This window comes from Plectropomus leopardus, chromosome 15 (genome assembly GCF_026936395.1).
Source record: "Plectropomus leopardus strain MGB_pleo_1.0 chromosome 15, ASM2693639v1, whole genome shotgun sequence".
Taxonomy (NCBI): domain Eukaryota; kingdom Metazoa; phylum Chordata; class Actinopteri; order Perciformes; family Serranidae; genus Plectropomus; species Plectropomus leopardus.
In genome coordinates this window covers 16,327,711-16,346,812 of record NC_142190.1, presented here as the reverse complement: position 1 = coordinate 16,346,812, position 19,102 = coordinate 16,327,711, and the positions used below count along the sequence as shown (strand labels likewise).

Below are 19,102 nucleotides of genomic sequence, written 5' to 3'. Positions count from 1 at the left end.
GTGTATTTGTGTGTGCCACTGTATAAGTGTAAATCACCGGTGGTATTAGAGAGCATCCCGCAGTGTTTCTGTCTGGCTAATAAAATAACTGGAGGCTGCTTCCGAGCCACCCACAGTGAGACGCCACCTCATTCCTTAATCTGTGGCCCCCCTTCCAGATCACCGTGACCCGGCTCTCGATCAAAACTCACTGACCCATGAAGTGAACATTTGTGTGCAGGCTTCAGCATTTGTTTGGGGATATTATGTGTGTGCGCGTGAGAGTTTGTTTTCCCTTGCATGCAAACAAACGAGAATTCATGTCTGATATGTGTGAGTACTGCTTTTCCCTCCTTTCCCTCTAGAAAATCTCTTATGTGTTTCCTGTAAAAGTTGCAGGAACTACCTTTACGAAAGGTGTTTTCAGAGATAAGTGCAGCTCAATTTCCAGATATTTAATATTAAGTCCAGTGTGTAGGATTCCAGGGGATATATTGGCAAAAATGAAATATAATGTGTTTTTGTTAGTATATAATCTCCTGAAACTAAGAATCTAGGTTTTTTTTCACCATAGAATGACCTGTTTATGTCTACATGCAGAGTGGGTCCTCTTCTACAGAGTTCATCATGTTGTTTAACAGTAGCCCAGAATGGACAAACTAAAATATGATATATTTTAAATATGGAAAAACTCAACGAAACTCTTTCCAGCTCCAGATTATTGTAGCTTTGTTCAGAGTGAGCAGCTGGACAGTCATTACCTAAACTTTGAAATTAGTTCAACCTCATTTTTGTCAGATAAGTTTTATAGTAGAGTAAACAATCTGTATCATGAAAGCATGTACAATCCCAGGAACCTCAAACCGAAGCAGCTAACTGGAATGTAGCTATCACTCATGTTATTATCTAAAATAGAAAAAAGGCTTATTTGTCTTTTTCTTGACACTAAAAAAGTGTCACATTAGTTTTAAGCTTTAATCTTACTCACGCCTCAACAATTTGTTTATTTGAAGATATGAGATGGGGGTCCTCATTGCAATTCAGAATCTCTGATGTTACATAAAGAAACAACTCTAAACTGTGAGAAGAGAACAGACCGCCCCACTACTTTGTGATTTAGAAAAATCCAATCTATGCTATGAATAAATTCTGCAGACACGATTTGGTAGAGATACAAATATAGCACATGGGAACAAAAGCAGGTGCAGTAGATATATGGAGAAGACAAGAGAAAAGGAGATTAGATCAGTTTTCCCTTGTCTCTCTGCAGTGCTGAACAGCTTGTTCCACGCCTCTGTTATCTCTCACCATCCTTCATATCGGCTTTGGTCATTCTTTAAACTGTAAATCATGTTACATGCTAGATGAAACTACAGATACAGATATATCATTTAAATGTACTGGTGTAGAAACTGAACAGAATCCTGGCTTTTTGTCTCAGCAATTCTTCCTATGTCTGTATTGTTTTTGACTTAAAATAACTCTTAAAGGGGACTGGTTATGCTTCTTCTATTTTTTGTCATATATATATAATATTATAGTAGTGTAAAAGTAATTCATTTGAGGCAAAACCTTAGGCTTTAGACTGTTCTGAATACCCTGTTTCCTGTGTTTTTTTCCTACTTTGGCTTCAACTAATGACCAATTTCTTAAAATGGTAATCTGCTGCAGGCAACGTTACTGCAGGAGTTGACTTTGTATAGCCCACACTACGACATCAGGGAACAATACAATTGCCAAAATTTTGGAAACATGTAGTCTTGGTTGCCAGTGTTGTTAATCTGTTTCTGATATTAAATTCTTGCTTGAACATGTTTGGTTGTGTTAAGAAGATTTCATTGGTGATTTTATAATGAGAGAAGTCACCCCCTTGATGTTAACATCAAAGAAACATGTTACCTTAGTTGCTGATGTAATTATTTTCTCCCTGATTTCTGATTTTATTACCGCTTGAACATATCCAGTTGTGTTTAGACACTTTTATTGGTAATTTTTTCATGACTGAAAGTGCCACTTTTCTCTGTTATAGTCATTGCCCCAGCTGCAGAGACGCCAAGGTGTGGAAGACCCTGAAAGACTGACCCATTAGAGCAGACTGGGCTTTTTCAGGCTTAAAAAGAACAGGTGCTACAATGGAGCATCTCAGCCAGAGGGTGAGTACAGATGTTCCAGCACAGACAGTATGAGGAAAATGAAGTGTTTTTTGACCATAGAAGCATGTGTCTTCCAAAAGAAACCATGAACTTGAGCATGAACTTTTAAATTAGCACAACAGGTCCCTTATAAATATAAGTTGTATAAGGCTTGCATGTGTAAATGCAGTACTACCTGTCAACACGACTTAAGAAGATTGCCCCCTTGGGGAACCTGTTGGCTCAGTGGGTAGAGCGGCGCCCCATATATAGAGGTTGTATCCTCGCTGCAGCGGCGGCAGGTTCAATTCCAGCCTTGGCCATTTGCTGCATGTCGCCCCCTCTATCTCTCCCCCTTCACACTCAAGCTGTCCTGTACATTAAAGGCAATAAAAGGCCCAAAAACTTAAATTAAAAAAAAGATTGCCCTTCTTCACTTTTTGAGGTGAACTGTTTTCATGTGGAAAATGCACTTGTTTCCGACAGCATTTTGTCCGCTTTGTATAGCGTGACATAGAAAATCCCTGAGTTGGGGAATGCCAAGGGCTTCCTTACTGCCTGACAGAGGCTAGTAACTGTCATCTTAAATAAATATCATAAATGAGAACAACTTTTGCATGAGAAGCTTAAATTATGAGACAGCGGCAATATACAAAATGTTTCATTAGTTTTGTCGTCTATCACCCTGCTACCCGACACGTAGACGCGCGCGCGCACACACACACACCAGTTTACGTTGCTCCAGTAAATATGTTGTAAGCAGCCTGTCATATAAGTTAAAGGTTCAGTACATCCTTATCTTACATTAAAATCCTGATGTCATGTTTCATTAAATCTTGGTGACAAAACAGGATATGTGTACTACTCTCTTTAATCTTTTAAAAAAGTATGGTAGGCATTAGGATCAGTCCAAGCCAATGTTTTGAAACAGGATTTAGAGACAGTGTCCTGGGTAATTATTTAACTTCACATGCAACATGTAATATTGACAATATATTTTAACAAGTTGTTGCAAAACATTAAACTCAGTCTTTATCAAAAGTGAAATGAACAGTAAAGGTTTCCATAAAACTTTTACTTGCATAAATGTACCATTGTTGTAATTTGGCAGAGGTGTTTCTTTTTTGTTTGAGCAGTCAAAATCAGGAAATACAAATCATTTTAAAGCCAAAAAAATACAAATAAAAAAGATACACTGCATTGCATAAGCAGGTGAAGCGCATATCCGCTAACAGAGGACACAATATCAAATCCTAAAAGACTTTCTGTGTTTAGTGTAGTATTTCAGCACAGAATACCCAAATGCATCAGTCTCATACTTATTTCATGCTGTGGGCAAACCGAGGTTCGTGAATATTTCAGTGTCCTATTACGCTCCAAAGTTGTATTTGTCAGGTTTTCTGAGTCAGACAGTTTCAGGTTCAAACTTTCTGAGTCAGAGAGTTTCACGCTGCAATTTCCTTTTCCTCTTCTTTGTCCCTGGAGCCCTCAGTTCCCTGTTTTCTTCCTGATTCACACCATGTCTGGGCCTTGAAGGCAGCGAGAACTCAAGTTTGACAAAGGAGTGAAGTGACTGGCAGTTTTCTTTCCTCTCCTCTTCTTCACTCTTACTTCTCCTGCTATTTCCAACACTCCTAGTCACCCCTCTTCTCCTTTTCTTTCTTCTGTTCTCTCTATTTCTGTCTCTCAATGTCTTTTTCTAAGGCTTCGTTCAGACAGGTATCAGATTTGTTTCTTAAATCTGGTCTATTAGACAATCTGATGAGTGATTGGACTGCATTTGTGTCCAGACATCACTAGCCTATCTGCATGGATTGCTGAGTAAATAATAGTAACTATGTAGTTATGCTGTGGCCAGATGGATAAAACTGTGTAGACTCACGACTAAAACTGTGTAAGCACAGAGTCAGAAATATGCATACACATTCTTTTAATCAGACTTATAAAGCTGTACATACGCTTGATTCTGTTTTATAAATCTCAGTCATTGTGGACCAGGGCGCACGGACAGGAGCCTCATTTCCACACCTACAGTTCACCATAAATGGATGTAGAAACGCCCTTAAACGTGCATTTACATGTTGACATTTGTTCCCCTCCGCCACTCATTACACCTGTCAGTGAAAAATACAGTTAAGAAAGTGCAATTTCAGCAACTTTGTTGCATCAATGACATTCTCCAATAATGCCAGAGCAGCTGTAGTCTGTAGTGTTCGTACCACTAATTCATCCCATTTCTGCAAATTATTGTAGTGGTGAAATCTTGATTGGCATTAAATATCAGAAGGACATTCAATGATTTATTCATAGTGTTCATGTGGAAAATAATTTCACAAATGCTCCACATAATAAAATTTAATTATCAGTACAGGGCAATGAATGTAAATAAAAATAATCCTGAAATTTATCACTATAATAATTTTACAAATGTGCCTTTGATTGATATTTTAAAGAGCACCGTGCAATCTGCTGTAATAATAAAATAAAAATCAGTGAAGGTGGCAAACATCCTAAAATCACAGTTTTCTGTCTCTCAATTTATATTTAATCTCCTTTGCATCTCACCTGCAGCTATCTCAGCTAAAACTGTGTGTACACCTGCTCTGAAGAATGCAGGTGGTGCGCACATTCTCACCGCACATTCCTCCTTTTTAAATACTAGCTTATATGTGGGAAAAGGTGTATGGATGGTTTTTGTGTGTACACATTGCATCAGGCCCCTGGTGTTGTGGCTTTCCAGATCTGAAGCATGAGAAATGCAGGTCTATCATTTTAGCCATCCAAATAATTGCAGGTGCATTATTCTTCCATCGCTGCACTCTGCTAGTAGATGCACAGATTACACTCCTCCATATTAACATCATTCTGAATTTGAAATTATCATCCTGTGTTGCTTTGCCAGTGACGCAAAAGCGACATTTCCAATAGTGCTAAGTGTTCAGAGTGTCTAGACTGAGATGCGTATGGAGAAAATTGATCGTAATTGCATTTCAGTCCACCTCCAAATGTAGTTTGGATCTGATTTGCAAAAATTTCTTTTTCATGTTTTATGTTACCTTGGCCTGGCAGTCTGACCAAGCCTTAATTGTCCCATTGTACCTTGTCTTTTGTCCTCGCCCTTTTCTTGTCTTCTTTCTAGTGCCTACCCTCACTCAGTCTCTCATGTTCTTTCTCTTCCTTCATCCTTCTCTTGCTCTCAGACTGCCCTTCACGGGCAATTTACCAAGAGTGGCATCCATTCACCTTTCAGCCCTCGAGCTTTCAACACCATTTTTAACACTAAAACCCCAAAGGCAGAAAAGCTAAAGAAGGAGAATAGAGAGCAAGAGAGAACTAGAAAGGTAGAGTGAAAGACTTGGTCAAAAAAAAAGAGAGAGCTTGATCTCAAAAGCATTAAATCCGTTTTTGCAGTGTGGACTTGAGAGATGGAGGTGTACGGTAACATGGAGGGTTACGTGTGTGTACTTCTGACATGCTGAGAGTTGTAAAAAGTCTGCTCCTGTCTGTTGTAGCACATTCTGTGACTCAAGCACAGATCCTTGGTCCTAACGGTCCTGTCATTCAAACCCTGTCTAATCGACAGACTGGACTGAAAGCAAGTTCTCTTGCAGTCATTTTGTTTACAGACAAGAACCGCAGGGATTATGCTACTGGACTTTACTACCTTGTGAAAGCTTTCTGTGTTGGATGTAAGCTCTGGAAAAGGCAATTCTCTAAGAGCCAGGTCACTTTTTTTGGGAAATGTATTGGGGAAATGTAAAAACAAAAAGAAAACAAAGCAAAACAAAGACTGTACTGCAGTTCACAAAATCCACTCTAATTTGCAGCAAGTGTAAAATAATATGCTTGACACTAGTCCTGGGACTTACAACTATTTTTTGAGTTAATGTTAATGTAAGTTAATGTTTTATATTTTTTTATGTCTCTGCACTGGTGATAGCTGTGACAAGAAGCATTATATTATGTCCATATGTATATACTTCTGTCCTATTCTTGTGAATGTGATATCTCAAGAATGCCGTGAGGGAATTTCTTCAAATTTGGCATGAACGTCCACTTGGACTTAGCAGTGAACTACATCGTGGTGGTCAAAGGTCACTGTGACCTCTTTTGTCTCATTCTCGTGAATGCAGTATCTCAAAAAACACCTCAATAGAATTTCTTTAAATTTGGCACAAACATCCAAATGGACTCAAGGATGAACAGATTAGAATTTGGTGGTCAAAGGTCACTGTGACCTCAAAAAACATGTTTTTGGCCATGATTCAAGAATTTATATGTCTGGTGGGATAAAATGATAAAGTGATGACGTTTTATATTCTAAAGGTCAACTTCTCTGTGACATCATAATGTTCAGCAAAAACACTTCTCTGGACATTATTCAACGCCATAACTCAGGAACCGAAGGGAAGACATTTGGTCAGATACTGCACTGGTGACAGTAATCTTTTAATCTTGAAACTGTGCTTGTTGTATCTTCTGTGCTGTCAGGTTGAAGATGTCTGTGAGGCATGCAGGTTTTTGAACATGTAGCTTCTTCACAGCAATACCCATATTTAAAGCACTGTCACCTGTCATGACAAAACATGATTCTGGACAGCATAGATAGAAACTGCAATTAGGGACTGCATGATAATATTGATTATATTGTCATATCATCAGTATGTGCCAATATTGGCTTTAAAATGGAATATCATTATTGGCTAATATGCTGATTTCTTCTGATATGTTTTATTTATTTATTTTTATTGACAAAGTGTACATGTACAAAACATCAACCCTAAGTTTAAGTATTTTTCTTATTTTGCACACTAAATAAATATATCTCTATATCTATATCTCTGTATAATATCTTACTGTCGTGGAATTAACATCATATTATGATGTAAATTCTACCACAGAAGAGACTTACGTTAGATCATCTCTGTAAGGTCACTAAAATTAGGTGGCAAAAAGTGGAAATAATGATTTTTTTTCTATTTTTCATATTAATATTTATTTTTTTTATATTGGTTATTGGCCAAATTAGTTGTTATATATTACAACTTCAGGGCAGTAATTATAGTTTTAAATAATAAGTGCTTTGACTTTAAATGGATGCCTGTCAAAAGCTCACAGAGCCCATCTTAACATCTGTAAATTGCTTTATAGACAGGAAAACTAAGAGCTAATTTTACCTTTGGTTGAACAAATTACATGCAATATTGAAAACAACCGGCAAGACCTACAAGCCTGAGGAATGTTCTGTTTGTAGCTCAGAATTGCAGGACTACATGTCGGGTTCAATTGGATGTAAACCGGTATGCAAATGTTTCCTGATCTACTTAATGCATCAGCATGTTTGGTGTGACAACTGCTTGGCAGAATAACCAATTGCAGCTCCTGCCAACCTGAGGCTTCTGAGAAATATTTATGAAGGTACCGGTAGCCCAAGGCGACTCATATTATACAGACAGATCAGCTTTTGCTTCCACTTTGTGTCCTTAAGCCAACAATTGTATCACAAAACTTCTGTCTAAGCAGCAGCCCAATGTTTTCCCTTGACATTATGGAACAAGTGCCATCTGTAACTTATTCTCCAGTCAAGAAAGCGGTGTTACTATCATTCGTCTGTTGATCAGTTACTTTCAGTCGTGCTATTTTCTAGATACATTTAAATTTAAACTGATGTTTGGGGGCTGCAGGGAAAGAGCTGTTCTATCAAATCAACTGAAAGGAAGGAAGGGATATAACTAGGTGAGACGGGATAAGCCAAGACAAAACAGGGTGAGGCTGAAGAGGGAGGGGAAAGACAGAGACAGAAAAGGACAGAACACACAAAAGATAAGACGAGGAGACACGGAGGGTTAGGCATGGCAAGGTAATATTGAGGTAAGGTAAACATCTCGTCTTGGTCCCTATAGTGATGTTACCCATCAATATTAAACAATCAGTTTACACGATTTAAAAGGATCAATACGGAGTTTATGATGTAAACCAACAGTGAAGACTACTGCATATTGAAAGGTCTTATAATGTGGCTAAATGTACACAGTGAGATTTTATAATCTATATTACCAAAGGAATAAGAATCTATTAGTCACCAAAAATCTCCTCTCCCCCTCCAGCCTTGTTAGTTACATTGATTTGCTATCATACAGTTTTGGCCAATTGCAACTTTAATGTCTTGAGGACAGATTGGATGTGTAAAATATCCCTCCATACACGGTCCAGCAGAGCAATACGAGTTCAGTAATCATATTGTATCATCGCAGCTTTACATACTTATCAGGTCATTACCTAATGGTGTCCCTACCTGATTACTTTTCCCTTATCTTTTCTCCCTTCTCTCCTATTCTCCTCTTTTCTCCAGACATTTGATACTAAATGAGGTGGACTCTATTTTCTTAGACAGGATCCCCACTCTCTGTCTATTTCCCTCATACCTGCACACACCAACATGCATCATTGATGATTTTTGACAAAGCGTTTGGGTCATGGTGATTCTCTGCATCTCTAAAAAAAATGATGTTGTGAAGATGGAAGATATATTTGGGAATATTGTTTATGTATGTATTTTTTTCTCTACGTATTTAACCCTTTGAAACCTGGATCAGTGTTTCTTGTGCTGCATTCAGATGCCTTTCATAAGTACCCAATTTAAATCTTTGACATCTCAGCAAAAAGGTTAAATTCTCTCAAATTGCAAGAAAATGGTAAAAGATGTCAAAAAAAAATGCAAACATTGGGTTAAGGGTTAATTACTATGGTAGAATCAATATTCTCCTACCTTTAACCCTGTGAGCTGTGTTGTGGGGGAAAATAACTTCTGGTACTGTAGGTATCCAATTTCAAACTGGTTGCAGATGAAGGGGCACCAGCAGTTTTTATGTGGAAAAAAGGGGAAGTTGACCCTCTCCTGGAGCCAGGCCTCGGGGTGCAGCTTGTAGGCTTATAGTGGGAAATCTTGAACCCACAGTGATGTCAACCTTCAATAATTAACAGCCAGTTACATTATTTAAAAAGACCAATATAAAGATTACCCTTAAAACCAATAGATATAGGCTGCTGCATTATTGATGCTGTTGAAGCTGAATGTACGCAGTACAAGTCTATAATCTATAATACAATGAATAATCTATTATTAATCAGAAGTGTTTTCTCCCCTTGCAACCTTGTTAATTACATTGACTTCCAATTGTGCTTGTACCCCTAACCCTGTAGGCCTTGTTGTAGGGTAAAAAAAACAAACTCGGAAGCAAAGATCGTCATCTCGACGAAAAGTGGAACCTGGCCCTCTACTGGAGCCAGACCTGGGAGTGGAGCTTGCAGGTGGTTCTGTGGCAAATCTTTAGCAGTCCTCAGGTCAACTTATATCAAGGTTCACAAACTGTAAGAGAGGAACAGATAGCTACTTTTATTGTCCTCATGTGGAAATTGGTTTGCAGCATATTACAAAGGCATTTTAACACACATGATGTCAGTCCACGGGTCCCACCTAAGTTTGTGGTCAAGCACAATGCCCAGGTACTTGTAATTTGTCACAGTCTATTTTGGCTCACTGCTGATAAATGTAGGGAAAGAGAATTGCAGCCTTTTAAGATCTATCAATATTTTATTTGTTTTAAAGGTGCTCAGGAGAAGATTTGGCTTCTCACACCAGTTATGGAAGTTGTAGAATTGATATATAAAATGAACAATAGAAATGATAAAATACATCCCTATGCAGGTGGTCACTTTGTTAGAGAATGACATGCTGGATTATACAGTTTACAAAAATAAACAATCTATGAAATCAATCCATCTTCAAGAGAAAATTCTGTTGCCAAAATGTCTGCTCAGATACTGGATTTAATAGTGTTAAAAGAGGATGAAAAATCCATAAATAAAATCTTGGCAAAGTCTTTGGTTTCTCAATGTGAGTGTGCAAAAAGGGCATTAAAGTCAGTATGTATGCAAGCATTCATTGTTTTGGTAGTTCGGTAGCTGATGGGAATGGATGCCTTGGTGGACTACACCCTGGCCAAGAAACTGGTTATCATTATGTGCAATATTGCCTTTTTGATGGGGGAAAAGACAGAACCTGTTGGCAAGACTGAGTACTGCCAGTAAAATATTGCAGGTAATGGCTCTGGAACCATTCTTCCAAATTAGGGTTGCATTCTCTTCTTTTTCAGAGTAGTCCAGGCAGGCGCTAAAAAAACATATTATTAGCCCACAGCTGAGTCAAAGTTTTTTCCTGGAGCGTTCCTTACAAAGATAGGTCTGTGATGAATAACAATATTCTAATTGGACAGGTCATGCCATTTGAATTATATTCATGCCAAAAGAAACACTGTCATTCACAACCCATACTTACATTTTTTATAAGGCAGCGCCCTCTTATAAAGTAATTATTTTAGGACCAGATGAGAAAGTGAGGCGAGGTAGTATTAAAAAGGGTCTAAGTCTGCATAATGTTGTGTGAAAAAGGGAAAATTCCTGATGTGGTAGGCAGGAGGGGTCATACAAACACTGGACTTTCACCCAGGAGACTTGTGTTAAATGTTCAAGTCAACTTTGACTTCTTGACTAGGACGGCTGTTGCTCAGGTGGTAGAGCGGGTCATCCTGTGATTGGAAGATCAGCAGTTTGATCTCCAGACCCTTTAGTCAGCATGTCAAAGAATCCATGGCAAGATACTAAACCCCAAATTGCTCTCAATGTCTGCACCAGTGGTGTGTGAGTGTGATAGTATGATTTTTGAGAAGCAGTAGCTTTTTTTTAGTTGTATGGTAGCCTTGGCTGCTAGTGTGAGAATGTGCGTGTGAATGGGTGAATATGACAAGTAGCACATTGAGTGATCGGAAAACTAGAAAGGCACTTAACAATTGCAAGTCCATTCACCATTTACCATTCTTTTAATAACAACATAATGTAGTATGCTAGTACGTATAGCACACTAGGCTAGTGACGTATGTGATGTCTATCATGTGACATACGTGATGTCACATTTGTTTTAAAAGTACTTACAGTACATAAAGCCAAACTATGATGTTTCATAGTTCGTCAATAAATCACTCAGTTTTATTACTTAAACCTACACATGAAGTTTATATTGTAATGGCAACTCCTTATGTTAAGGTCCTATTTAAAACTGCGGCCATTATAATAATATATCATTTTGGGAATGGTCATATATGTCATTTTATAAGTCAGTTGAAATCGACCTATTATGCCCTTTAGATATGTGAGAGCATTGTTTCTGTTCTGGTTCTTTGGACTCGTAAGAGAATTTTGTTGAGTGACAACCAAGTGTATAAAAAGTCGATAAAAATTATCAGGGAACAGGTCCAATGCATCCAAAAAGTTGTAAAGTTGTAAGTCAGCGTACTTTCTGTTCTGTCTTTAAAACAGCCCTGAAAAGTTTAAATGCCAATGAACACCAGTCAATAAAAACTTTTCTTGTATGAGAGAGCAGGTCTTTAAAACCATATATGAAGTTCCTTTGCCTTTGACTTACTCGTGATTGACAGTGCTAGAAAAATGCGGGCATCAGTGTCAAAGGATTCAGAGCTCTATCCCGTTTGAGAAAGGCTTCATCTTTAAGATCAGTTTTCTTTTGGTCTATACTACATCCGCAGGGAATTGATTGAACCCTGCAGGAGGAAGATCGACCAATCAGCCAACTGTGGGGAGTGGTTTAGAAGTTGCTTTAACTTGCCAGCTCTCAAAACTCAAAAGCTGTATTTTGACATGTATTGGGCCTAATGCATCTCATATCAAGCCAGAAAACATCACAGCCAAGGAGGTGTTTTATTCGTTAGTGATCCTTATTGAATTTCAAACTGCAAGTTGAGCAAATCTTTGTCTCTTTAAAATGCGTCCTGTGGCTCTCAAGGTCACAGGTCTTTCACTCAAGCCACAGTAGGGATGTAGCTGTACCTTATCAGCATTTTTAACAGTAATAATTGATGTCAGTTACTTAATTACCTAATAGAGTCGTTAAAGAATTATTGTCTGTCAATATTTTTGCTTTCATAATTGACTTTAGTGTATCTTTTTGACAACTACTTGCATTAATGATCTAAATTTTAAATATACTTCTTTTCCTTGATAAAAATCCAACCTTTTGTAGCTAAAGCACACTCAGCAGTTCTTTTTCTGCTGTTGTTGGAGTCATTTTGTCAGTTTATGATGGAGGGAGTGGGGTGCCAGCATGCCAGCAGGAGATGCCATACTGTGTTATAGATTTTGAGGACGTGAAATGTGGCGCGACTTTATACGAGTGTCCTTGCATGTCATGGTTTTGAGGTTATGGCAGGTGGAGCCCTTCGTTTGTCCAGCTGAGCCGTCGTCATCTGTACTGGATGCACACTGACTGACACATACTCTTCCTCCCCCCTGTCCCTCTCTTTTCTGTCTTTACCTAATGAAGTGTCAACACTAATGATGTTCGTTTCAGTGGTGCTAATTCTCCTGACTTGGTGTGTCACTCCTCGCCGCTCCTCTCTGAGAGGTCACCTCAGGTTTACCACTGCAGTAAATTTACCTCAGCAGTGTATGCGTTAGTTTTTGTGCATGCGGGCGTGTGTCTGCGTGATTGTGTCATCTTCTCTTGCTTCTTTTTTGCTAATTAAGCAGGAAAGTTTTGCAGTGTTTGCTTGTCCGATGGCCCATGCATCAGAGCTGTCCTGCCCTGGTAAGTCCTCCCTGTGGACGGGTGGCTTATTTTAGAATATGGGTCAAAATAAATATTCAAATATGATTAATGTTAAGGGAGATTGCTTTTTTGGGACAGTGTTAGTATATTGTTGAATAGACAGCTGATGCTTATATAACAGCATGCAAGGTGTCACTTGAAAACCTTTACAGTTCAAATGATGCTCAATTTTTAGGTGATTACTGAGAAACATGTCGATTGAACATACTGACAGGCGACAAATTAAGCATGAAGGGTCTCCGTAAAGTGTGAGAACAGGTCTTCTACTAGAGAATAAACAAAGTTGTAGTTATAATCTTGAGGCCCAAACATACTGAAAGCAATGATTGACTTGCCTAATTTGGCAAGCATCATTTGATGATCCTATGGTGCACTGCAAGCATCAGATTTAAAACGCTACACCACAGAGCCAGCAGTATTTTGGGAAAAGGTTGCTATTTATATACAGGCAGGAGCAAGTTTTTTTTGCTTTACAGATCCCCTCCTTCATTTTCTCTACATCTTTATTTGAGTATCCTATAAAATTATATACAGCAGGAGGGCAACTGTGCTGGTTGGTTGCCTGGAGGACACAGTTTTGTTTATTTTTTTGTAATTTATTTATTTCAAAAAAATATTTTTTATGGGGTAAAACATCCTTACATTTTTTTTGTTTTTACTTTTTTATACTTTTTAGCTCTCTTAAAAGCAATTTCTGGAGCTGCAGAAAAACGCTGTTGTTATGGTTGCTCATTTGGTGTTTACATGCAAGTTGCCTTAAAAAAATAAAAATCCAAAATTATATATATATATATATATATATATATGTGTTCAGTGTGGTGTGTGTTGTGAGCGAGGAGAGAGAGAGAGAGACAAGAGACTTGCGATAAGCAGGTGAGCTGTGCGTCAGGTTAGCAGTGAACTATGAATGTAACTGTGAATGTTTAGTATGAGCTGCAGTTTGTCAGAACTGCCAGACCACTGAAGCTATTGTAGAGGTGCATAGGGAAAGTGTCTTTTTTGTCATCTGATTGGCTCTTCTGATCGGCCTTCAAACTATTCAGAGCGAATATCAGCAGATAATGACCAGTGGCCTGTCAGTCAGAGCACCCTTGTCTGGGGTGTCAATTTAAAAGCCTGTCCCATCACTGACTCTGGCTGCTTAAGGTAGACATAGTATGTTAACTGCATATGAGAGGGTTATAAAAGTCAGAGGCAAAGCTGAAATGACAAATCTGCAGTTGAACTATGATTTTGTGTTTTTTTTTTTTACAAGGGTAGTTTCTTTTCTTTATTTCTTCTTCTGCACCACAGTTTGTGTAGTCCTGAATAATAAATAAAAGGTGAAATCCAACCATTCAACAGCACCTGTCTGCTGCTACAATTTCTGATTTTCTTACATAATTTTGGTGTACTTTTAAGAAAATAACAGTGGCACTATATACCACAGGTGTAATGATGGTCTAAGCAGACTTCCTCAGGAAGAGTTATATTCAAAAGATATAACAGCAAACATCTGCTGATACACATATTTAGAGAAAGCAATTTAAGCACTACAAACCTGTGCTTTTCTCTTGCTTTCCTTTCTTTGTCTCTTTCAGATGCCTGTTTCAGCCTCCCTCTAATGAAGGTGCTAACAACCTAAATGTCACTAATGCCTCTCTGCACCCCAGACAAGTGATCTGGGCCATTATTGACTTGGCATACACACAGCAATCCCAGTGATGTAAGGAAAAAGTAATTGAATATGAAACAGTCTACGGAGAGATTTAGAGTGCCTCGGTTCTCAAACAGACATCCACACTTGTGAGGGCGTGCACTTCCACAGGAACACACACACACACACACTCAGACTCTCAGTGGTAATGGAGACAATGTATTTCTAATGGCACCATCCAGACTGAGTAGGTAATTGTGATGTATTAGCATGCCGTGAGATTAGATTACAGACAACAGGGTATTGCAGCATGTGTGTGTGTCTTTGCACGTGTGTCCTGCCTCTTGCACTTCAGATTGGCCCCCTGTGAAAGAAAAGGTATTGACTCCTTTTGCTTTTATTCTAAACCATGATTAATCATGCAGTTGCATGCTCAGTCACTCCTCAGTTAGTTAGGGAGTCTCAGGGGGTCTCAGGCCTAAATAGGGCTAAACTGTGAACTTCTGTGAACAGATTGGTCTGTTCAGGGTGTCTGCCCGAAGGTAGCAGTGAAAGTGAGAGAAAAGGGTGCAGAAGACTTTGAGAAGGTTCTTGTGATATGTTTCCATTTTTGTTTTGCATAAATTAAGGCCATAAGTCATTAATATGAAATGTTTTGTTTCCTGCTCTCATAATTCCCAACACAAACTGATGTAATTGGTAAGGGGTGATAAATCAGGGGTTAAAACCTTGTTTTACATAATATTTGAAAAAGAAACTAGACAAGTGCACTCAGTAGGGTGCAGATTTCAGCCCTAGCTGATCACACCCGCCTAAGACAATTCTTGTAATTTAATCAGGTGCCCTGCAGCAAATTTAAAAAGCATCCCAGAAGCTAATAAAACACATGCCTCGTCTATTTCTGATAGAACCACAGCACGTTGCTAAGAGCAGATCAAGCAGTCCTTTCAAAAAGCAATGTAGGTACAATGTAATTACAATGACAAATCTATTTCTATTAACTAAAACACAGTCACAGATCTCTAATTCAGGGCGTTTATAACTAGACTTTGAATGGTATTAACTTTGTTTGTGGGCTACAGCACAACAAACCAGGAAATAATAACAAACACAATTAAAATAGAACATTGTGATTTAATTACATAGCCTGTTTAACTTTCTTATGGTAGAAGCACAAATATCAAGGAAATATGACCAAATCAACAAAATCAGAATCAGGCAGATCAGGCAGGTAAAACGCTCAGCTCCTGTAACACTCCCAGTGTGCTTTGTTGCCATGCTGAGGACAACACAAGACTGGGTCGCAGCTGCGCCTGGTGTAATTGTCCCTCCCAGCTCCTTTACATTCAAGATGGCAGTGAAGACATAAAAAATGGGGACTAATTTATGTAATAACATGTGTACCTTGTGTGGATCATAACCTTTCGGGTATGCTGCGGTTCAAAATGAGATCAAACTGTCAATTTTTGATCCATGACAAAGGTCAAAATGTGGCCTACAAAAGATAGTTAGGCTTTTTGTTTATAGCGAAGTGGATTTCCAGAAAACTTGCAGCCCGTACTGGGGAAGAGAGGGAGAGAGGTCAGCAATCTCTGAGGATACAAAACAGTCAATAAACAAGGTTTTTCAGCTATTATGAAGCACTGCAACTATGAGACTTCCTTGAGCATACAGTCATACATGTATGCACAAAGTATTAGGCAGATTGTTCAAGTAGTTTTTGCCTGATATGTTTTTATCCTCAACAATTTCAATTGCATTCGGGTACTGTTTGTTATTTGCAGTCTTGCATGTACCTTTAGTATTTCTGAATGAACCTATCAATCAATCCAAAGTCTTACTAAATACTTTAGAGTTTTGATGATGGATCCATAGCATCTGGACCACGACAGAGCATCAATAAATCAATAAATAAGCGTGGGCTTATTGTATGTGTTCTCAGTATCCCAAACAAAATTTGATTGTGCAGAGCCACTGTTTGAAGGAAAAGCAGAAAATTTGTTCTGATAACTCCAATTCTTGGCTCCTCTGGGACAGAGGGCAGATGCTGTGGTTGATCTCATGATATCAATACTGTCTGTCTTCAGCAACATGTTATTACTTCTAGATCTTCCCACTGCACAATACAAGAGCTTGTCTTATTCTGCCTAAAGCCAGAGAGGAGGGATAGGAGAGAAGTTGACATTAGATTCTGAAAATAATTGCAGCTCTGATCTCAGAGGTGAAAGCATTTTTCAATGCCATCTAATATTTGTCAGTGGATCGGCATAAAGAAGACAGGAGATGTGATCTTATACTCTGGTTTCTTATCCTTTCCCTTTTTCTCAGCTCTTTTCCTCCTCTTGGGCTCAGTGAGAGGTAGTTTCTCCTATTAGGTACCCATCTACCATTCATAATTGGGCTGCCATTAGAGCTGAGGGAAGCAGGTTGTGCTGGCAGTGGGGGAACAGCTTTCTAAAGTGGGTTGTTATTGAATAAATGAATTTTGTTTTCAGTGACATAAAGTGAAGGCAAGTAGACAGCCAGTGTATGGGGTTTATAGATGCTCACATGCTCTGTCTACAGTGCAAAATATGATAGATGAAGCCTAATACAGTGAGTGAACAACATAATAACACATTAGAATAACATATTTTGTTTGATTTGTGGCTCAAATTACAAGATTTACAATTTTACAGGTGCAAAGCAATATTTGTGTTGAGGTACAATAGACAAAAATGTCCATTTATCTGGATTCACACACACTCACATGCACACAAACACTAACAACATGCAATGTCAGTAATTGATAGGCTTTGTAAAATGTGCTTTATGACTGTTTATAATATATCATGTTGTAAGAAAGCACAATAGGTGTGATATAAAGCTAAGAGATCTTCACATAATTCATAAACTGTGCACTGAATTATCAAACACTGCACTGAAAATGCCAGAACAGCATTTCTTTCCTGTTTATCCCCGGAGGAGTGGATAGCCTTTTCACTTTAACGGATAAGTCGTCTGTGCTAGTTAGCTGGCACACTGGCTACTATTAATCATTTAACCATTCAACCAACACTGACTGAATGGTTACACAATAACACTTAGCAATGACAGTATCATTACGTTGTTTTTAGGGGTGGTGAAGCCACTGACATGGGGGACTAAGGGTTTGCATTGGAGAGATGGACGAGGGTTCATTTGTATATCTGTAATCAATCACAAGTCAGGTAGGTTTTCAAAATGAGGGTGTTAATGAGAATGCTTTTAGTTTGCCCTTTGGGACATAGACACTGTTTGTGTGAAAAAGGAAAGTTGTTGATGGCTTAGCAAAGCGTTGGGGGGTAGAGGTCTTCATTAGTCCAAAGTTTTAGATTCAGTCTGAAACGGAAAAAAATAAATAAAAAGTAACTCAATCTGTTGGGGCCACTCGAAACCCAATCTGAATAGTGATGAGGATAATTAGACCTGTTTCACAATGCAATTGACCCTAACAAACCCTAATAGATAGGAAACAACAAAACAGTAACATTATATGCCATTGATCATTTCACATTTCAAGCACTTCACAGATCACACTCTCCATCGCAGCTTGAGAAGGCCAAATTTGTAATGATTGTGGAGCAGCATGTGATGACAGCTGATACTTATATCTGCATATGTTTACTGAATCTGGAGGCAACGAGACGAGATTTTGATATTGGAGCAGTTGTTGTTTTTCGTTTGTAGTCAGAGTAGTATTGACCAGTCATGGTAGAATGGCTGTGTGGAAAAATGCAAAATGCACTGGTCGAAATGCTATCTTGGAACCCATCAGCTATTGTCTGGGGAAGACTTTTTTTAAAAGATATTTTTTGGGGTGTTTTTGCCTTTAGTTGATAGGACAGCACAGGGGGAGAGACAGGGGGAGAGAGAGGGGTTGACATGTAGCAAAGGGCCGAGGCTGGAATCAAACCCGCTGCTGCGGGGACACAGCCTCTATACATAAAGATAAGTTCATTTTCTTTTTATCCGCATTCATATGCAGATATCTGCTTATAGAGACAAGCTTAAATGGCCGACACACTGAAGATGATGTCTTGACTTGTATAACAGTTTGCCAAACTGGATCTTCCAAAGTATTGACCGTTATCCCCTTATAGTGTTCACACAGAACCTGAGCTGAATTTTCACCTCACGTTACTCATGAGTATACAGCAGCTGGAATGTTTTATGGAGCAACTCACAAATATTCACCCTTAACAGCTAGGCTAATGGTTGTGCGAGCAAACTAACCGGGGGAGGCGCCTAACCGCTAACTTGGCTTGCAGTGAAGCACAACCCATAGTTGGGTGTTAACAAAGCAAACGCAAACGCAGAGGCACCATGGCAACAACAAGTTGAACAACTTATACCAAGACTTGAATGTTTGAGTCAATCGCACTGCATCATTTGCATCCATTGTGTCACCCAGTGCAAATTTGTGTATATTTAAATCTTTGCATTGACTTGGTATGTGATCTCACCGCATGAAACAATCTCATTGCAGGCTTAGTTTTGTCAGACTGATAGGCGATGGGTTCAGAGATTGTAGATACATTGAAACATAGTTTAAAGACCTGTGGCAGTTAAAATGGGATCCCTAATGAGTCCCAGAAGCTACTTTGTGATATTTCCTAGACTGATTAATTAAAAAATAATTATTATCTGCAACCC

At 38.7% G+C, this 19,102-nt stretch overlaps 1 long non-coding RNA gene across 1 annotated transcript in view; it reads left to right on the top strand.

Annotated features, from left to right (window-relative positions):
* Window positions 1-19,102, top strand: part of LOC148187257 (uncharacterized) — a 145,415-nt gene that overhangs the window by 107,825 nt on the left and 18,488 nt on the right. Inside the window, exon 4 of the long non-coding RNA XR_015778918.1 lies at window positions 2,009-2,132. This is a non-coding gene — a long non-coding RNA (uncharacterized LOC148187257). The remainder of the gene's footprint in view (window positions 1-2,008; window positions 2,133-19,102) is intronic.